We start from the raw sequence: 27,410 nt of genomic DNA on the forward strand, positions 1-27,410 counted from the left end.
TTTTGGAACGTGGCGGGGATAAGGAATAAGGGTAGAGATTTCTGAAGGGAAGTGGAGGAGTGGATGGATGGAATGAGGAAACATGGATGGATAAAGGATGGATGGATTGAGAGGATACTGAAATGGAAATGGAATAGTGGAGGGAAGAATGGAGGGAGGGCAATGGAGGGATGAAGGAATAAGGAAGGGATAGGAGATGGAGATGGATAGGAAATGGAATGGATGGAATAGAGAGAGGAAGTGGAATGGAATGGAATGGAGAGGAAGGAGGAAATGATAGAATATGGATGGAGGGAATGGAATGGAACAGGGAGGAAGGGGGATGAATAGAAAGGGATTGAAGAGGAGGAGGGAGTGGAGAAGGTGGAAGGACAAAGAATGAGTGGAGGAAAGGAGTGGATGATATGAATGGATGGAATGAATAGAGGGGAATGGACGACATGGGAGGGAATGGAAGATAGTGGATGGAGACGAAGATGGATGGAAGCAGGGTGGAGGGATAGTAGACTTGATCACCATCCAATCATAGTATGGATAAAAAGGAGGTAGAGAGAAAGTTAGAAAGAAGGGAGAGGACGGGCAGAAAGGGGGTATGGACGCAAGAGGGCAAAGAGGAATTCAGGAAGGAAATGGATGAAGGATGGAGGGATGGAAATATGAGACAAGATAAAGGAGGTGGATGGATGAATGGAAGGAAGGAAGAAGGAGGGTGGAAGGAGAGGAGGAAGGAGTGGAAGGAGGGAAGGAGATGGAAGAGAAGGATAGAGGAAGAAAGAAGAGATGGAAAGATGGAAGGAATGGAAGAGAAGGAATGGGGAGATAGTGAATAGGGAAAGAAGAAATAGGAGGAGGGTGAACGAAGATATAGCAATGGAGGAGTGGATGGATATCAGAAATGTGGGGGAGGAGTGGATGGAATAGGATGGAATGGATGAGAGTGGACATAGGTAGGAATGAGGTAAGATCAAGGATAGGAAGATTGAAGGATAACAAGTGGTAGATGGATGGAATCGGTGGAGGTGGAAATGGAGGAGAGGAATGGGTATGGAAAATATGCAATAGGGTTTGGAGGAGAGAAGGATGGATAGATGAGTGGAGTGAGGAGGCAATGTGCCGATATTAAAGAAGGGGAGGGGAGAGTGGAAGAGTATAGGGGAATGTCGTTGACTTCGACGCTCTATAAGGTGTATGCTTCGGTGCTGGCAAGTAGACTAAGTGAGGAGGTGGAGAAGAAGGGTTTGGTATCGCAGAATCAGACTGGGTTTAGGAAAGGGTTAGGAACAATGGACAACATATTCATTCTGAACTATTTAGTGAATAGACAGCTAGGGAAGAAAAAAGGGAAACTAGTGGCATTTTTTATAGATCTAAAAGCAGCGTTTGACTCGGTAGATAGGAGGAAATTGGTGGAAGCGATGAGAGAGAGGGGGTGAGGGAAGGACTGGTCAGAAGGAGCGAGGATATTCTAAGGGAGACTAGGAACAGAGTGAGGAGGGGAGCGGTTTTAAGAACAGGTTTTTGGACAGGGAGAGGAGTGAAGCAGGGATGCCCACTGAGCCCTCACCTATTCAATTTGGTAACGGCGGATTTGGAGGAGGTGAGAAGAGGAGGATGGGGAGGGTCAATTTAGGGGGTGAAGATTTTTCCTTGGTATACGAGGATGATGTGGTTCTGATTGCGGAGGAGGAGGACGGGATGAGGAGTATGATTGGAAGGTTAAAGGATTATCTGGAAAAGAAGGGGTTGGAGCTAAATATAGGAAAGTCAAAAATATTAAGGTTTAGAAAAGGAGGAGGGAAAGAAAGGATGGTAAACTGGAGGTGGAAGGGAAAGAGGATAGAGGAGGTAAAAGAATTCGTTTATCTGGGGTATATAATGCAGAGGAATGAAGGACAAGAGGCGCAGATAAGAGATAGGTTAAGAAAGGGTGCGGCTGTAATGGGTCAGGTATGGGGATTGGGAAAAAGGAAATTTAAGAACGATTGGGCTCTTCGAAGATTGTGACTCTTCGATAAATTGGTGTGGACGGTGATGGGATGGTGGAAATTGGGAATGGAGAGAGGAAGGAGTGGAGGGGCAAGAAGAAAGGCATTCAAGATGGTGAGAATGGAATGGGAACGCCGAGTATATGGTAGGAGGAGCTGCAGAGAGAGAAGAAGAAGAAGGGAGGAGGAGTGGGGTTTGAAAGAAGTTGGAGGAGGATAGGAGGAGGATGAGAGGAATGGAGAGGTAGGAAGAAAGGAATGAAGGGAAGAAGAGAGATGGAAGATAGAGGTATGGGATGGAAGGAGGTAGGAAGGGAGGAAGGAGGAGATGGAGGAAGGATGGAGGGATAGGAAGGAATGGATAGGAAGGATAATGGAAAATCAAGGGAAGTGGATACCAGAGTACATGAAGAGGATTGGGGAAAGGAGATGGAAGGTTGGAATGGAAGGTAGGAGAATGGAATGATGGAATGGAGGAAGGATGGAGGAGATGATGGGAGAAGTGCTGGGGAAAGGAGGGAGAGGGAGAGGGGGATGGAGGAATGGAGGATGGAGGACATGGGAGAGACTGATGAGGGAAATGGATCGGAATGGGAATGGAAGGAGGATAGAGAGGAGAGAGAGAGAGAGAGGAAGAGAGAGAGAGAGAGAGAGAGAGAGAGAGGGAGAGAGAGAGATGAGGGAGAGATGAGATGGATGGAGAGGAAGGAAATGGATATGAACCGGAAGCGGAGGTCCCAAATTAGAATAGAGTAATAGCGTTGTGTGTGTATAGGTAAGTTAGGAATTGATAGAGATTAAGCTAAGATAAGTTAGAGATAAGTAGTTGTAAGCTAGAGTTAAGATAGTGGTAAGTGTTCAATGTAAGAGATTGTAACCCCAAGGAGAGTCAATAAATTTATATCTATCTATCTATCTATCTAATTATTGAAATTAAATTATTAAATAGGCTAAAAGAAATAATAATTGGTCATGGTCTAACTGAGACTAGATGAAATGTATGATTTTGGTTAATTTTTATCATAATATATATATATATACATATATATATATATATATATATATACACGTATATATGTATATGTATATATACAGGGTGTATCAAACAAGTATAGTGTCCTTAAAGGATCGTATTCCTGAATGAATTCTAAAACGATTGTTCTTTTACGAAAATTTGATCTGAAGCTTAGTATTTAAATTATAAAAGGAAATAGTGAGCGAATTACGGGTCGGGTACATATGGTAGGCAGGGGCGGTGCAACTTACCATTCGATACAGGCGCTTACGCGAGGCGCTCGCTACAGCTGACTCGATCGCTACAGCGTACTCATTCCGTAAATCGCTCACTATTTCCTTTTATAATTTAAAAACTAAGCTTCAGACGAAATTTTCGTAAAGGAAAAATGATCTTAGAAATCATTCAAGAATACGATCCTTTAAAAACGAACGATTGTTCTAAATCACCCCGTTACAGCACTCGAACAGCTGTTTGTTATACGTGATGAGTGTGTGTATGTGTGTCTATGTATGAGAACGTGTACGCGTATTACATACATACATACATGTTTACACACATACACACACAACTCTCTCTCTCTCTCTCTCTCTCTCTCTCTTACTCACTCACTCTTTCTCGCTCTCTAACGCTGTTTGCTTGCTCGCTTGCTTGCTCACTCACTCACTCATTCGCCCTCCCACTCGTTCACTCACACACTTATTCTTACCTTGTAGAGATTCTTCATAAATAAAATAATTAAACAAATAATTATTGCACTTCATAAATAAAATAATTAAACAAATAATTATTGCACGGCCGCGTAGAGCACGAGTTTTTTATCGGTTATTTTGTATCGATACTTTTACATTTTTACACTCACGCACTAAATCGATAAATAGATTAACAATTATAACGATTATGACAATCGCAATTATTCACAATGTATCACTACCGATTCACTTAATCACTTGAAAAATCCCGTTTCGATACTAGCGGTGTTTGCAATCGGCAGCGGGCAGTGCTAGTATCGACATAACCTGTTTGTCGTCGTCGCGCGCTCTCCGTGTCAAATAAGACGTACAAGTATAACGCGTTTTTGTAAGTGATTAAATGAATCGGTAGTGATCTATTGTGAATAAACGCGATCGTTATAATCGTTAATCAACTTATCGATTCAGTGCGTGAGTATAAAAGTGTAAAAGTATCGATACAAAATATTCGATAAAAAACTCGTGCTATCCGCAGCCGTGCAACAATTATTTGTTTAATTATTTTATTTATGAAGAATCTTTACAAGATAAGAATAAGTGAGCGAGTGAACGAGTGAGAGGGTGACTGAGTGAGTGAATAAGAGAGAGAGAGAGAAAAAAAGAGAGAGTGAGTGTTTGTGTGTGTATGTGTGTGTAAACGTGTATGTATGTATGTAATACGCATACACGTTCTCATACACACACACACACACACATACACTCATCGCGTATAGCAAACAGCTGATCGAGCGCTGCAACTGGGTGATTTAGAACAATCGTTCGTCTTTAAAGGATCGTATTCTTGAATGATTTCTAAGATCATTTTTCCTTAACAAAAATTTCGTCTGAACCTTAGTTTGTAAGTTATAAATGGAAATAGTGATCGAATTACGGAACGAATATAGTTATAGTGCTCGATCGGCTATAGCGAGCGCCTCGTGTAAACGCCTGCGTCGGACGGTGAGTTGCGCCGCCCCTGCCTATCATATGTACCCATCCCGTAATTCGCTCACTATTTCCTTTTATATTTAAAAAACTAAACTTCAAATGAAATTTTCGTAAAGGAAAAATCGTCTTAGAATTCATTCAGGAATACGACACTTTAAGGACACTACACTTGTTTTGATACACCCTGTATATTTAGAATATATACTACGTAAGTATATATAACAAAAGTATATAATCGTTTTATTAATTAATATAATAAAATATAATATGATTAAATTAAATGTAATTAAATATTATTAAAATCTAATTAAAATTATCTTGCCAAGTATTATCGATATTTGGTTCGATTGGAGCGATAGGACCGGTAGCAGCGGCAGCAGCAGGACCGGCAGCAACACGACTAGCAGCAGCAGAACCGGCAGCAACACGACCAGCAGCAGCAGGACCGGCAGCAGCGACAATGTTGGTTATACGCCCAATGGCAGTGTGATCATCGGTGATGCGGCCGGCGGCGGTACGACCGGCGTCAGGAACAGCAGCCACGGGGTTGGCGGTGATACTCTCCAGACAATCGTCAGCTATGGGACGACGGGATTAGTCATTGCAAATCCGTAACTGGCGGAGCGATTCTTCTTATTTTCTAGTTCTAAAGAGAATTTGATTAAGAAATTGTCATCGTTTTCGTCGTCTACTAGCATCTGAAAATTTAAATAAAAATATTACAATAAAACATTTATAAAATATTACAATAAAACATTTATTATTACAATAAAATTATTTTAATTTTAATAAAATATAAAGAATAAAAGATAGTACTTATATTGTTTTCCTTTTCCTCGACCATATTGTTTGCTGTCATTAGAGCGTTATTTATGTTGCGTCATCATAGTAATGTTTAAGCTGGTCACACACATTTTCCGTAAATCGTAACCGTAAGGATTCGACCAATCGCATTGCTAGACAGCCGAAGCAAAGTGATTAGTCGAATCCTTACGGTTATGATTACGGTTACGGAAAGTGATCGGCTTAATTCTCCGTTCTATACGTTGTATCATGGTCTTACGATTATATCAATTACGATTACGTAGATTGATTATAATCGTAATCTGTGTTCACGATGATCCAGACCGAGTCACGATTACTAATCGACAATTGTGAAGTATAATAATATTTATCGTATATGTCGCTATTTTATTTTATAATCATTATTATTACAGATAGCATAAACATTTATTCAAAACTGCCAAAAAAGTAACCATAAAAGTACAATTGGTTTTGGAACACTTTTGCGGTACCAGTAATAGGTATTTAATATTTTTAAATTGTTTAACAATATATATTAAGGTTGAATATGTTTATATTTAAATTGCATATATTAATTAATAAAATATTTTTTTCTTGTAGGTTATATCTGCTGTTCTCTGGCGCTGAGTTTCGGCTGCCGAAAATATTGATGTATAAAATTAGAAATTCACAGCTAGCGCTGTATTAAAGAATCGGCAGCTCTATGCGCTGAATAAAAAAAATTATTCTCTGGCGCTGGGATTCGGCTGCCATAAATGTTAAAAAATATTGAAATTACATTATTACAAATACTCAATTATTAAATAAATTGTTAAACGTTGTGTTTAATTTAAAATTGTATTTAATTATCAAAAGAATTATCTGTTTTCAAAGTTAAATAATAATAATAAAAAGTGAATAATATTCTATTGTGTAATTCAATTCAAATATTACATAGATATAAAAATAAAAGAATTATTCTCTAGCGCTGGGTTTCGGCTGCCAATAATAATAAAGAATATTAAAATTAAAATATTACAATATAATATTCAAATATTACAAATATTCAATTTTTAAATAAATTGTTAAATGTTTAACGTTAGGTTTAATCTAAACTTATATTTAATTATGAAAAAAATTGTTTTTAAAGTTAAATAATAATAATAAAAAGTAAATAATATTCTTTTGTGTAATTCGATTTATTATGTTTGTTAAAAAAGTAATTAATAATACCCGAATATCTATGCGATGCAGATAATTAAAAATAAATGGTTAGAAGATATTCATGTTGATCATTTTGGATTTTTATTAAAATCTTGTTCAGAGTATCAACCACGGAGAAACATGGAGAATATACTGTACCGATATAATCGAATCTTCGTAAAGACCAAAAACATATTGAAATATTACATATTTTTAGTTGTAGTGATTTGATTACTAATGAAAATGGACATTGGATTTGTAGCTATTATGATACAAGAGCTGTTTATATTTATGATTTATTGAATTAAAACGCTTACATGCTAATCATAAGATGTAGATACTTGATAAGTTACATCCATTTTATTTTTTCGATAAGAAACCAGTACGATTTCCATCAGTTCAAAATCAATCTAATACTTATTGCGGTGTTTTTGCAATTGCATTTGCAGTATCACTTTTATTTGGCCTTTAACCAGATACAGTTACGTATGACCATATTTTAATGCGTCAACATTTGGCACACATGTTTCAATTAGAAAAAAATAGAACATTTCCCTCGAATTATAAACCTTAATGATTCCAAAAAATTATTTAGTTTGGATGAAATACAAAGAAAGGAAGCTTTAGCTAGAAAAAAACGAGAACGTCGACAAAAGAAAGCTGAACAAGAAAAGTCTGTAGATTCAATAGAATTAAAAAATAATATAACTAAAATGACACTGCAGCAAATAGTAAAAAAATATGATATAGATCAATTTGATCGTTATAATATAATAAATAAATAAAAATAATATTGCAAACGTATGTAATGATGTTGAGCATTCTACTTATGACATTTTTAAGAATTCCTTTTCATCACTACATATTTCTGCAGACAAAACGTAAAATAGCAAAAAAGATATACATACATGTATACATGTGTTCAGAAAAATACATTGTTAACAGATGTCAGTTCTCGCATATCAAAAATAAACAAACAAAATATAGAAATCTTATTGCAAATATTTTATCTCTAAGCATGCACTATGTACAGATCATTCTTAGAGGTGAATGATATTCATTGACTATTTATTTTTATTATTGAAAAGTTGTTCAGAATATCAACCACACGAGAAAAATTCAATGCCCTGACAGGATTGAACCTGTTCATAGAAATCAGAAACATGTTCAAATATTGCATAGCGATATAGCGACAGATTTAGACGGTCTTTGGGTATGCAGTTATTATGATACTAAAATGATACTGACTTATATCTATGACTCACTCAATATAAAACGATTACACGCAAACCATAAAATTTATCTTTAAAAATTGTATCCATTCTATTCTTTTGATAATCAACCAGTATAGTTTCTCACAGTTCAATTGCAACCCAATGATAATGATCGCGGGGTTTTTGCAATAGCCTTTGCGAATGCCTTTGCAATATCTCTTTTATTTGATCTTCAACCAAATAAAATTATATATGATCATAATTTAATGCGTCAACATTTAGCAAAAATGTTTCAATCAAATAGAATAGATCACTTTCCTCAAATTGGAGAATTAATTCAAATCAAAACAAATTAATGAACATGGACTCAATGAAAATAATATAAAAAATAGTATTGATATTAATAATATTATTAAAGACTTAACCAGAGAATATGCTATAAAAAGAAAAGTAAAGTGTAATCATGAAGATAGTAATAAAAAGCGAAGTAAGAACTGTAAAATTTATTCAGAAAATGTTTTATCGCATAAGACAGATGTTATTAGTTTGCATAAAAATAAAAAAAGTGTTTGTAATAGAAAATATTATGAATTCCATAGAGACGATATATTATCAAAACAAAAAATGTATAATAAGAAATGATATAAAAAAATCAAAAAGGAAATATTATGAAAAACACAGAAATTGTGTAAAGAAATCGATAAAGGAATATTATAGTTTACATAAAAACAATGTACGAAGAAAAACAAACATTTACTATAAAAAAAAATGAATAAAGAATTAAAAAATACTCATAACATTAAAAAGACAACAAAAATAAATAATATAAAATACAATGAAGAAAAGTGTATTAAAAATATATCAAAGCTTCTTAGATTGTCGTCGTTGTCTGAAAATAAATTGGAAGCTGAACGTATAGCAAAACGGTGCTTTTATATAAGAAAAGTTTATATTTTATAAATAAGAAAAATATTTAATAAATGTTAAAAAAACAAAAAATGGAAGTTTGTTTGACACGTGCAACAAAATATTTTTCATGAAAACTTATAGATTATGTAAATATGTATTCTGTGGAAAAAGTAAACATACCCCTTCTTCAGAATTATATTTTGCTGAAAGTACTTATCATGTATATAATGTTTCTGAATCTATGGTGGATTATAAAGATAAAATTATGTTGGATTCCAAAGCAATTAGCATTTTACCCTTAATAGAATCAAAATATAAAACCACAAAAGTATGACAATGTAGTTCCCTTAATAAAATACAAGAGATCATTATTAACTATTTGAAGTGCTGCTTTGAAGAATTTTTAAATTGTACATTAATCACAATAAAAAAACCTCACAAAGGTAAAAAAAAGTAAGTCCAGTACATAAGAAATATTTCTTGTACACAACAAAAAGTTTTTTGCAGAAAAAATATAAATTTTTACAAGAAGCAATGAGATCACAATAAAAAAACCTCACAAAGGTAAAAAAAAGTACGCCAAGTATATAAAAAATGTTCCTTGTACACAACAGAAAGTTGAAAAGATACTTATATCTGAAACATAACTAATAAAAAAATTTTTCTCTAAAAAATAAAAAAACTAAATGAAATCAATAATTAACTGGCCAAGTGTTTACAAGTAATTCAGTTTATAAAGATTTGAAATAATAGATATCATAAAATCAATTTTTATAGAAGTGTTTTAGATAGATTTTCTCTTTAAATTTAAAACACAATTTTTATTAACAGAATGATTAACAATTTATTTAAAAATTGAATATTTGTAATATTTGAATATTATATTGTAATATTTTAATTTTAATATTCTTTATTATTATTGGCAGCCGAAACCCAGCGCTAGAGAATAATTCTTTTATTTTTATATCTATGTAATATTTGAACTGAATTACACAATAGAATATTATTCATTTTTTATTGTTATTATTTAACTTTGAAAACAGATAATTCTTTTGATAATTAAATACAATTTTAAATTAAACACAACGTTTAACAATTTATTTAATAATTGAGTATTTGTAATAATGTAATTTCAATATTTTTTAACATTTATGGCAGCCGAAACCCAGCGCCAGAGAATAATTTTTTTTTATTCAGCGCTTAGAGCTGCCGATTCTTTAATACAGCGCTAGCTGTGAATTTTTAATTTTATATATCAATATTTTCGGCAGCCGAAACTCAGCGCCAGAGAACAGCAGATATAACCTACAAGAAAAAAATATTTTATTAAGTAATATATGCAATTTAAATATAAACATATTCAACCTTAATATATATTGTTAAACAATTTAAAAATATTAAATACCTATTACTGGTACCGCAAAAGTGTTCCAAAACCAATTGTACTTTTATGGTTACTTTTTTGGCAGTTTTGAATAAATGTTTATGCTATCTGTAATAATAATGATTATAAAATAAAATAGCGACATATACGATAAATATTATTATACTTCACAATCGTCGATTAGTAATCGTGACTCGGTCTGGATCATCGTGAACACAGATTACGATTATAATCAATCTACGTAATCGTAATTGATATAATCGTAAGACCGTGATACAACGTATAGAACGGAGAATTAAGCCGATCACTTTCCGTAACCGTAATCATAACCGTAAGGATTCGACTAATCACTTTGCTTCGGCTGTCTAGCAATGCGATTGGTCGAATCCTTACGGTTACGATTTACGGAAAATGTGTGTGACCAGCTTAAAAATTACTATGATGACGCAACATAAATAACGCTCTAATGACAGCAAACAATATGGTCGAGGAAAAGGAAAACAATATAAGTACTATCTTTTATTCTTTATATTTTATTAAAATTAAAATAATTTTATTGTAATAATAAATGTTTTATTGTAATATTTTATAAATGTTTTATTGTAATATTTTTATTTAAATTTTCAGATGCTAGTAGACGACGAAAACGATGACAATTTCTTAATCAAATTCTCTTTAGAACTAGAAAATAAGAAGAATCGCTCCGCCAGTTACGGATTTGCAATGACTAATCCCGTCGTCCCATAGCTGACGATTGTCTGGAGAGTATCACCGCAAACCCCGTGGCTGCTGTTCCTGACGCCGGTCGTACCGCCGCCGGCCGCATCACCGATGATCACACTGCCAGTGGGCGTATAACCAACATTGTCGCTGCTGCCGGTCCTGCTGCTGCTGGGCGTGTTGCTGCCGGTTCTGCTGCTGCTAGTCGTGTTGCTGCCGGTCCTGCTGCTGCCGCTGCTACCGGTCCTATCGCTCCAATCGAACCAAATATCGATAATACTTGGCAAGATAATTTTAATTAGATTTTAATAATATTTAATTACATTTAATTTAATCATATTATATTTTATTATATTAATTAATAAAACGATTATATACTTTTGTTATATATACTTACGTAGTATATATTCTAAATATAGGGTGTATCAAAACAAGTGTAGTGTCCTTAAAGTGTCGTATTCCTGAATGAATTCTAAGACGATTTTTCCTTTACGAAAATTTCATTTGAAGTTTAGTTTTTTAAATATAAAAGGAAATAGTGAGCGAATTACGGGATGGGTACATATGATAGGCAGGGGCGGCGCAACTCACCGTCCGACGCAGGCGTTTACACGAGGCGCTCGCTATAGCCGATCGAGCGCTATAACTATATTCGTTCCGTAATTCGATCACTATTTCCATTTATAACTTACAAACTAAGGTTCAGACGAAATTTTGATTAAGGAAAAATGATCTTAGAAATCATTCAAGAATACGATCCTTTAAAGACGAACGATTGTTCTAAATCACCCCGCTGCAGCGCTCGATCAGCTGTTTGCTATACGCGATGAGTGTATGTGTGTGTGTGTGTGTGTGTGTGTGTATGAGAACGTGTATGCGTATTACATACATACATACACGTTTACACACACATACACACACAAACACTCACTCTCTCTCTCTCTCTCTCTCTCTCTCTCTTATTCACTCACTCAGTCACCCTCTCACTCGTTCACTCGCTCACTTATTCTTATCTTGTAAAGATTCTTCATAAATAAAATAATTAAACAAATAATTGTTGCACGGCTGCGGATAGCACGAGTTTTTTATCGAATATTTTGTATCGATACTTTTACACTTTTATACTCACGCACTGAATCGATAAGTTGATTAACGATTATAACGATCGCGTTTATTCACAATAGATCACTACCGATTCATTTAATCACTTACAAAAATGCGTTATACGTGTACGTATTATTTGACACGGAGAGCGCGCGACGACGACAAACAGGTTATGTCGATACTAGCGCTGCCCGCTGCCGATTGCAAACACCGCTAGTATCGAAATAATCTGCTTGTGTCGACGCGCGCTCTCCGTGTTAAATAAGACGTACAAGTATAACGCGTTTTTTCAAGTGATTAAGTGAATCGGTAGTGATACATTGTGAATAATCGCGATCGTCATAATCGTTATAATCATTAATCAATTTATGGATTCAGTGCGTGAGTGTAAAAATGTAAAAGTATCGATACAAAATAATCAATAAAAAACTCGTGCTCTACGCGGCCGTGCAATAATTATTTGTTTAATTATTTTATTTATGAAGTGCAATAATTACTTGTTTAATTATTTTATTTATGAAGAATCTCTACAAGGTAAGAATAAGTGTGTGAGTGGGTGGGCGAATGAGTGAGTGAGCGAGCAAGCAAACAGCGTTAAAGAGCGAGAAAGAGTGAGTGAGTAAAAAAGAGAGAGAGAGAAAGAGAGAGAGAGAGAGTGTTGTGTGTGTATGTGTGTAAACGTGTATGTATGTATGTAATACGCGTACACGTTCTCATACATACACACACACACACTCATCGCGTATAGCAAACAGCTGATCGAGTACTGTAACGGGGTGATTTAGAACAATCGTTCATTTTTAAAGGATCGTATTCTTGAATGATTTCTAAGATCATTTTTCCTTTACGAAAATTTCGTCTGAAGCTTAATTTTTAAATTATAAAAGGAAAAGTGAGCGATTTACGGAATGAGTACGCTGTAGCGATCGAGTCAGCTGTAGCGAGCGCCTCGCGTAAGCGCCTGTATCGAATGGTAAGTTGCACCGCCCCTGCCTACCATATGTACCCGACCCGTAATTCGCTCACTATTTCCTTTTATAATTTAAATACTAAGCTTCAGATCAAATTTTCGTAAAAGAACAATCGTTTTAGAATTCATTCAGGAATACGATCCTTTAAGGACACTATACTTGTTTTGATACACCCTGTATATATATACATATACATATATACGTGTATATATATATATATATATATATATATATATGTATATATATATATATTATGATAAAAATTAACCAAAATCATACATTTCATCTAGTCTCAGTTAGACTATGACCAATTATTATTTCTTTTAGCCTATTTAATAATTTAATTTCAATAATTAGATAGATAGATAGATATATATAAATTTATTGACTCCCCTTTTGGTTACAATCTCTTACATTGAACACTTACCACTATCTTAACTCTAGCTTACAACTACTTATCTCTAACTTATCTTAGCTTAATCTCTATCAATTCCTAATCTACCTATATACACACACAACGCTATTACCCTACGCTAATATGGGACCTCCGCTTCCGGTTCATATCGCGTTTCCCTTCCTTTCCATACATCTCATTCGCACATCCCACATCAATCCTCTCCCTCTCTCCCTCTCTCTCTCTCTCTCCCTTTCTCTCTCTCTCTCCCTCCCTCTCTCTCTCTCTCTTCCATTCCCTCTCCATCTCCCTCATCCGTCTCCATGTCCTCCATTCCTCTCCATCCCTCTTCCCTCTCCATCTCTTCCTCTTCCTCCATTCCACATCTTTCCCACCATGCTCCATGATTCCTCCTCCTTCCATTCCATTCCTCCATTCCATTCCTTCCATCCTATTCCTTCCATTCCATCTACTTTCCCCAATCCTCTTCATGTCACTCTGGTATCCACTCCCCTTGATTTTTCCATAGTACCTATTGTATCTCGACCTTCCTATCCTTTCCCATCGTTCCTTCCTATCCCTCTCTATATCCTTCTCCACAAAAAACCGAAATCTAGCACTCCTTCCTCCCTTTTCTCCTCTACCTCCTACATGCCCATACCTCTATCTTCAAAGTACCCACATCTTTCTTCTTCCCACTTCGATAATTCCTTTTTCTTCCTACACCTCTCCCTCAATTCCTCCCAACATCTCCTCGCAATCTCACTCCCCCTATCCTTCTCCAACTTCTTTTCAAACCCCCACGCCCTCCTCCCGGCCCTTCCTCTTAACTTCTCTCTCAGTCCTCTTGCCATATCTCGGCGTTCCCATTCCACTTCACCATCTTGAATGCCTTTCCTGCCAGCCCCTCCACTCCTTCCTCTCCATTCCATTCCACTCCATCCCATCACCATTTATCAACCACAATCTTCTTCCCAATCGTTCTCATTCCTTTCCCAATCCCCATACCTGATCCATTACAGCCGCACCCTTTCTTAACCTATCTCTTATCTGCGCCTCTTGTCCTTCATTCCTCTGCATTATATACCCCAGATAAACGAATTCTTTTACCTCCTCTATCCTCTTTCCCTTCCACCTCCAGTTTACCATCCTTTCTCTTCCTCCTCCTTTTCTAAACCTTAATATTTTTGACTTTCCTATATTTAGCTCCAACCCTTTCTTTTCCAGATAATCCTCTAACCTTCCAATCATACTCCTCATCCCGTCCTCCTCCTCCGCAATCAGAACCACATCATCCGCGTATGCCAAGGAAAAAATCTTCACCCCCCCCCTAAATTGACTCCTCCCCATCCTCCTCTTCTCATTACCTCCTCCAAATCCGCCGTTACCAAATTGAATAGGTGAGGGCTCAGTGGGCATCCCTGCCTCACTCCTCTCCCTATCCAAAAACCTGTTCCTAAAATCTTTCCCCTCCTCACTCTGTTCCTAGTCTCCCTTAGAATATCCTCGCTCCTTCTGACCAGTCCTTCCCTCACTCCTCTCTCTCTCATCGCTTCCACCAATTTCCTCCTATCTACCGAGTCAAACGCTGCTTTTAAATCTATAAAAAATGCCACTAGTTTCCCTTTTTTCTTCCCTAGCTGTCTATTCACTAAATAGTTCAGAATGAATATGTTGTCCATTGTTCCTAACCCTTTCCTAAACCCAGTCTGATTCTGCGGTACCAAACCCTTCTTCTCCACCTCTTCACTTAGTCTACTTGCCAGCACCAAAGCATACACCTTGTAGAGCGTCGAAGTCAACGACACCCCCCTATACTCTTCCACTCTCTCCCCCTCCCTCTTCTTTAATATCGGCACAATTGCCCCCTCACTTGTAACGACCTGTGTCGTTACAAGAGCCTCGCGGACCGTTCACCCGTCCGCACAAGAGGCCGGCGCTTAGCGCCCCACAAATTTTCATATAGCCGCGCCGTTGCAAGGCGGCGAGCCCATCGTATGAGCCGCCGCTGGGCCATGCGATCCCCCACTAGGGCGGCGCGAGCCTAAGTAAGGGAAGCCGGCCGGGTATATAAGCCGGCTCGACACGGCTCTCGGCACCAGTCCTGGTCCCGATCCTCGGGACACTCGAAGCCTCAGAGCGCTCTCTGAGACTCCAGTTGACCGATCCTTATCCCGTTCCTTCGACCTGGTCTAGGAGACGAGTGCTCTCGTCTTCGGCCGAGTGCTCTCGGCGTCCAGTCCTGTCGGTGCGAGGGAGTGCTCTCCCTCACACCAACCACCTCCGGTCCGGGGGACGAGTGCTCTCGTACCCTGTCGAGTGCTCTCGACGACCGGCGTTGTCCGCGACGAAGAGTGCTCTCTTCGTCGCCTCCTCGCGATACCGACGTCTTCGCGCACCGTGCGACGACCACCGGTGGTCCGCGACCGGGAGCCTTAAGCTCCGTCCGATTGACTCCGTGCCCGCGTCTCTTGTATATAGCACGCGTAGTCCCTAGGCCGTCTATATTAAGCAGAGAGCCGGTGCCCGCTCGTGACGCCAGGAACAGCATCTCCGGCGCTCAGTCCTTTTCAGGATAAGTCGCCTAGCGCGCCGGTGGGTCCCTAGTCCTTTTCAGGATAGACCGCCGAGCAGTGCAACTCCTCGGATCCGGACGTCACGTCCTGGCACGGGTTCGCCGTCAAGAGTACGGATTCGACGCGGCCGCCCCGATTTTGTTAGCCGATCCCATTCTCTTATTTCGTGTGACGAGTCCTCTTATATTAATTCTACCGCTCCTGATAGTATAGGCCGATCTCGTTTGGTTACTCCCTAAGTTAAGTCCGTCATATTCTAGCATTAGAAACCCGGGCTGCGTGCCCAAATTGTACTCGCGCGTTCTAAGTGTAACGGCCAATTCCATTGTACCATTTGTTTGCACGAATAAAGCTTTATTATTTGTTGGCCAAATCGAGTGTGTAATTTGCGAGCCCGAGTCTCTTCCTTCTCCCGAATCCTGGAACCGGCGAGCCGATCCGTGGCGTCGGGAAGGGTAGACCGTTACACACTCCACTCATCTATCCATCCTTCTCTCCTTCAAACCCTATTGCATATTTTCCATACCCATTCCTCCAGGCCCTCTCCTCCGTATTTCCACACCTCCGCCGGGATTCCATCCAAACCTACCGCTTTGTTATCCTTCAATCTTCCTATCGCTGATCTTACCTCATTCCTACCTATGTCCACCTCCTCATCTATCCAAATTCCTGCCCCATCACTACACTGCCATCTACCCCCCAACAGATTTCTGAAATATCCATCCCATTCCTCCATTGCTATAACTTCATTCATCCTCCCCTCTTTCTCTTTCCTTCCTATTCTCTATCTCCTTCCTTCTTCCTTTCCTTCTCTCTCTATTCCCTCTCCTTCCTCTCCATCCTCCTCTCTTCCTTCCTTTCCATCCCTCCTTCTTTTCGTGCATCCACCCCTCATCACCTCCTTTATCTTGTCTCTCATATTTTCCCATACCTCATCTACCTCCCCTACCACTTCATTTACATTTCCTAGTGCCTTCCTAAATTCCTCCTTGCCCTCTTGCGTCCATATCTATTTTCTGCCCGTCCTTTCCCTTCTTTCTGACTTTTTCTCTTCCCCATCTTTTATCCATACTATGATTGGATGGTGATCAGAGTCTATACATCCCTATCTCCACCTCTTCATCCTCCATCCTCTCCATCTCATCCGTTCCATTCCCCATCCATTCCCTTCATTCCATCCATTCATCCATTCCCTTCGTCCATCCACTTCCTCCCTCCACTATTCTTCTGTCCTTCAACCTTCCATCCCTCCTCTTCCATTCCATGTCCTCCACCTGTTCTTCCATATTCTATCATTTCCTCCTTCCCTCCATCCATTCCATTCCAGCTTCCTCCTATCTCCTCTAATATACTCCTATCACATTCCATTTCCTATCCTCCACTTTTAACGTTGCTTCTATTAAACTCCCCCGTCTCACTCCTCCACCTCCATCCATTCCTCTCTTCCCTCCCATTGCCCTCCTCCTCTTATTCTTCCTCCCCGCTAATTGTACTTCCCATTTAAGTCCTTTCGATAAGTATCCCCTCAATCCGTCCCATCCTTTTTTATCCAACCATGTTTCACTCATTACTACCACATCCCACTCCTCCACTTCCCTCCAGAAATCCCTTCCCTTATTCCTTATCCCCGCCACGTTCCAAAAAACTATACTCCATCCTTTTCTCGCCCCCTTATCTCTTCCCCCTTTTTCACATTCCCATTTCCATCCTTTAGTACTTCTTCCTCCTCATCCCATCTCCACCATTTCTCATCTATTCTTACTTTTCCATACCTTATCCACACCTTCTTTCCCTTATTCTCTACCTCTCTTGCTATCCTTTCTAAACTCCATCTCATTCTCTAATTTAATTAATTAGTTATTATATTATATATAATTATATTTCTATTATATATATTATATTTCTAATTATATTATATAATTATATATAATTATAATTATAATTAATTAGTTATTATATTATATATAATTATTATATATAATTATAATTATATTATATTATATATAATTATATTTTATTAGTTATTATATTATATATAATTAAATTTACTAAAATTAATATTTATATAGTGTATTTAATACATTTAATTTCCAATTAAAAATTTAATTTAAAATTAATATAAATAATTTTATCTTTAATATTAATATCTATAATTTTTATTATTTTACCTCTAATAATTTTATTAGTAAATTTTTTCATTTCAAAAAAATTAGAAATCGAGAAAAATCTCCTTTCGAATGTGGATTCGATCCTATATTCCAATTACGAATACCTTTTGGAATTCAATATTTTATAATTAGATTAATTTTTTAATTTTTGATATTGAAATTACTTTATTAATTCCTTTAATTATATATATATATATATATATATATATATATATATATATATATTTTAAATAAAATTATAATATTCTCTTCTCTTTTATTTTTAATAATTTTAATTATTTATGGTTTATTTATTGAATATCTCGTAAAATCTATTGATTGAAAAAATTAATTTTAACTATTATAAATTAAGAATTTTAGTTAATTTATAACATTTAAATTGCATTTAAAAATTATATATTATATTTAATATATAAATCTTATCTTTTAAAGTAATATTTACGTTTAATTTCGACTTAAAAATTGATTATCTTTTTAATCTAAAAGAAAAATAATTTTTAATTAACTGAAACCAAAATGAGAGGTTAATCATTGTTAATGATTAAATTGAATTTTTATATTCCAGTTAAAAATTAATCATCTAATTATTCAACTAAATCATATCATCAATTCTTAAATTATTATGAAATAATTTAAATTGAACTTCTAATTCAAAATTTAACGAAATTAAAATTCATTTTATTTCATCATTATCATCACACCATCATCTTCATATATATATATATATATATATATATATATATATATATATATATATATAAACTCTAATAAAATAAATTATAAATAATGGATAAAGAACTACTATATATCAAATATAAATTTGATATTTATAAAAATCTGAAAATGAATACCTTTCACTTAAAATTATTAAAACTAAAATAATTAAAATGAATCTAACCTCATAAGATAGTATTTGAGATACAGATCGTATTGATCCTATCATAGAATATACTGAATTAGCCGATCATCCTATAAAAATTATAATATATCCCCCAATAGATATAAATAAAAATATTATTAATACAGAATAATTTAAAAATATACATTAGTAATATACGGAAATAATATTCATATAATTAACATTAAGCCAAATCTTAATACTGGACATAAATAAAATAAATTATAATTAGACTTATATACATAAAATAATTCCTTATTTCATAATTTAATTGCATCCCTAAAAGGTTGCAAAATCCCGATAATTCCTACTTTATTTGGCCCCTTACGTAACTGTACATAACCTAAAATTTTTCGTTCGAATAAAGTTAAAAAAGCAATTCCCACTAATAAAATAAATAATAAAATAATTAAATTCAAAACATTTAACTTAATATAATTAATAAATTCATTTATAAAAATTATTACTCATATACTTTTCTAAATTATATATATATATATATATATATATATATATATATATATATATTTAAATTCTAAATTTAAAACACTTATCTGCCAAAGTAATTTTTTCAATTATAATTTTTAAATATTTAATTTTATTCATTATAAAAAAATTATTTCAAATAATTAGTCCTTTCGTACAAAATTATTTAACTACAATTATAGATAGAAACCGATCTGGCTCACACCGATCTTAACTCAAATCATGTAAAATTTTAATAGTCGAACAGACTAAAATATTAAACTTCTCTATTTAATTTTTATTTTAATTCAACATCGAGGTCGCAAACATTTTTTTCAATATGAACTTTCAAAAAATGTAACGCTGTTATCCCTAAGGTAATTAATTCTTTTATAAATTTATTACTTTTTAAAAATTAATAAATTTATTCATTATTTTCAAATATTATTGTTTTAATTTACTAATAAAATTAAAGTTAAATTAATTTACTCTTAACTTATACTCCCAATAAAATATAATTTTAAATTTTATTTATTTATTCTTTAATAATTAATTTAAAATTTATATAAAATTCTATAGGGTCTTCTCGTCCCATAATATTATCTAAGCATTTTTACTTAAAATTTTAATTGTAATTTTTTATTCTAGACAGTTAAAATTTCATTCATTCTTTCATTCCAGCCTTCAATTAAAAGACAATTGATTATGCTACCTTTGCACAGTCAAAATACTGCGGTTATTTAATTTAATAATCATTGAGCAGAACAGATCTTATACTAATATCATAAAATCATGCTTTTATTAAATAGGTGAACTCTAAACTTATTATTTTTAAATAATAAATCTATTTTTGCCTAATTCCTTAAATAAATATACAATAACTTTTTTTTAATTTTTTATTATTTTAAAATTTTTATACTAATTATATCATTATTAATTTACAATCTTAATTTTTACAAATATTTTTTTAATCCATTAAATATAAATTATTAATAAAAATCTTAATAGATAATAATTCTTTTTATAAATTATTAAATTTTTTCAAAAAATTTAAAATTTTAATAACATTTTTATAAACATATACATCATAATATTATTTAAATTAATTTATAGATTATCCCATAAATTTTTAATATAAATTTTGTAACTTAACTTATCAATAATAAAATCACACATATTCGTTATATTTAAATTAAATTTATATAAAAAATGAAGATGATATCAAAAAAAGTGATTGAAATATCTTCTCTAAATAAACATTTAAAATGATTATTTTACATCAATTTTTATTTTTATTTAACTCTTTTTAAATCGAGAAATTTTAAATCTTAAAATCTTATTTAATAAACCCAGATACAAAAGGTACAATAAATTAAATTTTCTTTTTAATATTTATCTTAAATCCATTTACATTACTTTCGTTATTATAAAAATAATTATTTTATTTTATATACTTAAACTAAATTAAATTATATTTATTTATAAATAAACCTCTTCTAATATAATTTTATTAACCAATAAAAATTTATCTAACAAAAAAAATTATTTTATTAATTAAAATTTTATCGAATAATGCTAATCTTTTCAATGTAAATGAATTATTTTATCATTAAACTAAAATTTTTTTAATTCTAAATATACTTTCCAATATATTTACTTTGTTACGACTTTTCTCACAAATTATATTAATGAAAATGACGGGCAACACATTGTACACATTTTAAATAAAATTCAATTTATAAATTTCTATAAGTTTACATTTAAATCCAATAATCACAAAATTTTTAAAATTTTATTAATCTTAATAAAAGTAAATGTAACTCATTTTAACCTTAATTATTCTACATTTTGATTTGAATTTTAACTTAAATTAAATTTTTTAATTTATACCTCTTAATAAAATTTTTCAACAACAATATATAAAAATATTTAAATTAATTATTTTCATACGTGGATCATCAAATTAATTAACAAGTCCCTCTAATTTTATAAATTGCCGCCAAATTTTTTATTTTTAATGTTTCTACATTTACTATTTTAATCAAAATTTTTTTCATTAAAATAATAGGGTATCTAATCCTAATTTTTAATAAAATTTATTTAAATAAATTTAATAAATAATTTTAAAGAATAATTTCCTAATTTTACCATATTTCACCATAAATAAAATTTTAAATTAATTTATTACTTTACTTATAATTATATAATTTTAATTGATTATTATAAATTTATTTTTATCTTAAGTTTAACCGCAATTGCTGGCACTTTAATTTATTAATAATTAAATTTAAATTTCTATTATTAATTTTCATTAATTTAATTATTTTAAATATTAAATATTAATTTTTTTAATTATTTAAATTCTATAAAATATATACAAAATATTATACAAAAATTTGTTTATATTTTAAATCAAATAATAACCTTTAAAAAAAAATTTATTCAATTAACATAATTTAATAAACTTCATTATTTTTCATATTTTTATACCATAATTATTAATTTTTAAACATTAAAATTTTTTCCCAATTCTCAAGAAATTTTAATAAAATATCCTTTTATTAATTTTTTAAACAAATAACCATCTAAAATTATTTATTTTTTTATTAATATATATTTTATAATTATTAATTATATTATTAATAATTTTATTAATTTTAAAATAATATTTTTATACCATAATTATTAATTTTTAAACATTAAAATTTTTCCCCAATTCTCAAAAAATTTAAATAAAATATTAAACAAGTGTTTATACGACCAAACTGGCAATTTATTGTTTGATTATTATATCACGACGTTTCGACCATATGGTTTTGGTCCTTATCAAGTGAAACTAAAATAACAATACAATAAATAATGATAGTCATGTTACAATGAAATAAATAGAATTAAGCACTTACGTTATAATTAAAAAGTAGAAAGAGAAAAATCGAAATGTCAAACTGACATTGTGTCAACCACTATGTTTGGAATACTGAGATCAACTAAACGACCTTTATTAATTTATCGTATATGTTGTTTAAATTCTCTGTATCTTTTTGGGAATTAATAGTGTTGTCAAATTTTTTAATAAAAAACATTTCAGCTATTTCTCTCTTTCTTACATGTTTTTCGTTATGTAGAATATCAGGCGCTGACCAATCGAAGTCATGATCAAATTTTAATTTGTGTTTGCTAATTACGGATAGATTACTTTCGTGCATTTTTATATTATTACAATGTTCCTTGACTCGGGTGCTTAAGTGTCTTTTTGTCTGGCCAATATACGAAGCGCTACAATTCTTACAATTTATTTTATAAACAACCTCCGTTCTATTGCTAATAGGCAAACTATCCTTGCCGCGTTTAATCAATGAATTTAATTTTTTAGGTATATTGTAAACCACTGTAAATCCCATATTTTTAAGCAACCGACCAACATCGTCACTCAAGCCTTCGACAAACGGTAGTGCGATGTAGGAGGGTTTGTCTGTATCACTTTCCCCATCACCTAGAATGCTATTGCTCCGGTGTTCCAAAAAATTCAGTCTCTTACAAATACAACGATTTATAATGTGTGTCGGAAAACAATTATTAAGTAAGATCTGCTTCACGACATCAATGTTTTTTCCATGAAACTGATCGCCAGATAGTAAAATAGCATGGTCAACGAGATTAAAAATGGTGTTCAACTTATATTTAAAAGGATGGCTCGAATAAAAATTTATGTATCTATTGGAACACGTAGCTTTTCTATACCAGTTTGTTAAAATTTTTCCGTTGGAACGGATAACACTGGTGTTCAAAAAATTGATACATGAATCTGACTCTATTTCATGTGTGAATTTTAAACGTGGATGATAACTATTGAAAATCAAATTAATCTCGTATATTTTTACTATTGTTCCACGTGCAAATGTTGACGAGATTAATTTGATTTTCGATAGTTATCATCCACGTTTAAAATTCACACATGAAATAGAGTCAGATTCATGTATCAATTTTTTGAACACCAGTGTTATCCGTTCCAATGGAAAAATTTTAACAAACTGGTATAGAAAAGCTACGTGTTCCAATAGATACATAAATTTTTATTCGAGCCATCCTTTTAAATATAAGTTGAACACCATTTTTAATCTCGTTGACCATGCTATTTTACTATCTGACGATCAGTTTCATAGAAAAAACATTTATGTCGTGAAGCAGATCTTACTTAATAATTGTTTTCCGACACACATTATAAATCGTTATATTTGTAAGAGACTGAATTTTTTGAAACACCGGAGCAATAGCATTCTGGGTAATGGGGAAAGTGATACAGACAAACCCTCCTACATCGCACTACCGTTTGTCGAAGGCTTGAGTGACGATGTTGGTCGGTTGCTTAAAAATATGGGATTTACAGTGGTTTACAATATACCTAAAAAATTAAATTCATTGATTAAACGTGGCAAGGATAGTTTGCCTATTAGCAATAGAACGGAGGTTGTTTATAAAATAAATTGTAAGAATTGTAGCGCTTCGTATATTGGCCAGACAAAAAGACACTTAAGCATCCGAGTCAAGGAACATTGTAATAATATAAAAATGCACGAAAGTAATCTATCCGTAATTAGCAAACACAAATTAAAATTTGATCATGACTTCGATTGGTCAGCGCCTGATATTCTACATAACGAAAACATGTAAGAAAGAGAGAAATAGCTGAAATGTTTTTTATTAAAAATTTGACAACACTATTAATTCCCAAAAAGATACAGAGAATTTAAACAACATATACGATAAATTAATAAAGGTCGTTTAGTTGATCTCAGTATTCCAAACATAGTGGTTGACACAATGTCAGTTTGACATTTCGATTTTCTCTTTCTACTTTTTAATTATAACGTAAGTGCTTAATTCTATTTATTTCATTGTAACATGACTATCATTATTTATTGTATTGTTATTTTAGTTTCACTTGATAAGGACCAAAACCATATGGTCGAAACGTCGTGATATAATAATCAAACAATAAATTGCCAGTTTGGTCGTATAAACACTTGTTTATTAATTTATTTACTGGCGACATTTTTAAAATTAAACATAATAATTAAATAAAATATCCTTTTATTAATTTTTTAAACAAATAACCATCTAAAATTACTTATTTCTTTATTAATATATATTTTATAATTATTAATTATACTATTAATAATTTTGTTTTTTTTTATTTTAAATTCTTAATAGTTAATATTATCATTAATTATAAATAATACAAATAATTAATAATAAATAATTAATTTTCATTAAATTATTTATATTAAATTAAATAATTATATATAATTATATACATATATATATATATATATATATATATATATATATATATATATATATAAATATAAGTGAATATATATTATAATAATGATTAATAAATACATATTCTTAATTATTTATAATTTTTTAATTTTTTTTATTTTTCTAATTTTAAAATCTTAATAGTTAATATTATCATTAATTATAAATAATATAAATGATTAATAATAAATAATTAATATTAATTAAATTATTTATATTAAATTAAATAACTATATATATGTATATATATAAATTTATAAAATTCATTATATTTAATTATATATATATATATATATATATATATATATATAATTATTAATCTAAGTTAAATTTTACTTTCCATTTTTCACCAAAATGATACCAAAATTAACCAAAATTACCCCAAAAATCATTATTTTAACAGTTTTAATCCTTTCATTAAATAATAAATTTATTTTTTAAATTTTTGAATATTTGTTTAAATAATATAATTTATATTTCTTCTTTATATTTAAATTTATTTATAAACAAATAAATAATAACCCCATCCCTATTACTACTATTACCACTGCTACTACTATTTTTATTAATTTTCATTCATCTATATTTGTTTTATTTTCTATATTTATATTTTTTTATTAAATTATTCTAAATTATATTTATATTCTTTATATTTTTATTAATTAAATTAATTATTATTAATTTATTTCTTATAAATTATTTTTTTTAAATAATAGAAATTATTTTATTTTAATTATTGTATTTTTAAAAAAAATAATTCTTAAAAAAATGTTAATTAATAATTAATATTTACAATAAAATATCTTTATAATTTTCTACATTTAACACTTTATCGACCGGTCGTGGTTGAGGCTGCCACTCAGTAAGTACCGGCTTAGTCGCGCACGCATTTACTCCCAGTACCGGCTAAATTTTCGCTATTCATTATGTTGTACTTATTCCTTTTGTTTCAAAGGAATGTAATTTTATTGATATTTATACTTTATTTTGCATTTATTTTATATAATAAAGGGCCTTATAAACTAACATTCATAAAATAAATTCAAGGTAATAGTAATTCAATTTTTTAATAATTTTTTAGAGTGTGGTATCTCTCGTAACAGTCACCCTTATGTAACGGAATATTATAAAATTTACATACGAAACATGTTCGACTTCTTATATTTTTCGATGCACATACTCTACATTGTTTTTGGGATGTTTTGCTTTTACCACTTGTCAATATTCTTATAAGTTTATGCTTCTTTATGCATGATAATCTTTCTGGATGATCTGATTTTGGTGCTCTTCTTGTAGGCTCTGAAGTATTTGATTTGTAAGTTGAGTCTGCTGTGTCGTCACTTTGAGAATCTGTTGATAAATCGGATATCCACGAAATTGCCGCTTTGTGTAAGAATTTCTTATATGTCATCTTCTTTCCGTTCAATGTTGTGTACGTTTTAAATGAATTAAAAAGCGCACAATTGATTAAAAACATTACAACTTGTTTGGTCCACTTCTTAGTTTTTCTAAAAATAGAGTAGTACGACAGATATTGATCTGCGCGATCTACCCCTTTCATATACTTGTTGTAATCAATTATCGACTCAGGCTTTTGAATTGATATATGTGATCTTCTATTTACACTTCCGGATTCCATTATTCGCGCCGAATGTATCGTCGATATCATGTTTATATTTCGTTTACCGTTATTCCATATTTGTAACAGAATATCGTGTTTTCTACGAAATGTAGCTTGACCATTTGAAAGGGTTATTTTTTGAAGACATTGAGGAAGACCTCTATTTTTCCGAATGGTCCCACATACCCGTACTTTATTTTGCAGGAGAACTTTAGCCATATGGACACTGTTATAATAATTGTCCTGATAAATGTGATGCCAAATATTTTTATAAGGATCAATAACTTCTAGAATAGTGTTTTCCAATTTCATTCCTTGGCAAGCATACACTTCAAAATTACAAATGTATCCCGTGTGAGCTTCACAGACTGCTCTCACAAGTATGCCGTACTTTACAATTTTCGCAGGATTGTAGGTTCTGAATGATAGTCTTCGCCACGGAATAATACATTCATCTAATGATAATTGTTGACAAGGTTTATATACATCAATAAATCTATTCTTTAAATAATTTATAACTGGCTGAACTTTTACAAGTCTGTTTGAATTTATGGGTATATCTTCATTATTACAAAAGTGCCAACTCTGCAGTATCTGCATAAATCTGCTTCTGCTCATTACTTTCGAAAAAAACGGAGTTTCGATGCTTGACTCAGTTGACCAGTAATCGTGAAGTCTCTCTTTTTTTACTTGTCCCATTAGAACAATTAGACCTAAAAATTTTTTCATTTCTGGCAACGTAATATCCACCCATTTCTTCGTCTTTGACATATTTTTATATTTATTGATTACTTGATAGTGATATCTATTCGATTCTTTAACCAAATATTCCAAAAGGTCATCTCCAATAAATAAATTCACAATGTCCATTACATTTTTTTCAGATTTTGGTAGAATTTTTATACCTGGGCTGCCTTCGAAAGGTTCCAAAATAATTGATTTGTCATTTGTTGACCATGTATCGATGTTTACTTCAGAGGTGTCATCATTATCACTTTC

At 32.1% G+C, this 27,410-nt stretch overlaps 1 pseudogene; it reads right to left on the reverse strand.

The window, feature by feature from the left end:
- Nucleotides 1–18,883: 18,883 nt before the first annotated feature.
- On the reverse strand, nucleotides 18,884–20,224 carry LOC126851909 (NADH-ubiquinone oxidoreductase chain 1-like; annotated as a pseudogene).
- Between the last annotated feature and the right edge of the window lie 7,186 nt (nucleotides 20,225–27,410).

This window comes from Cataglyphis hispanica, chromosome 9, assembly GCF_021464435.1.
Source record: "Cataglyphis hispanica isolate Lineage 1 chromosome 9, ULB_Chis1_1.0, whole genome shotgun sequence".
In the NCBI taxonomy this organism is placed as follows: Eukaryota; Metazoa; Arthropoda; class Insecta; order Hymenoptera; family Formicidae; genus Cataglyphis; species Cataglyphis hispanica.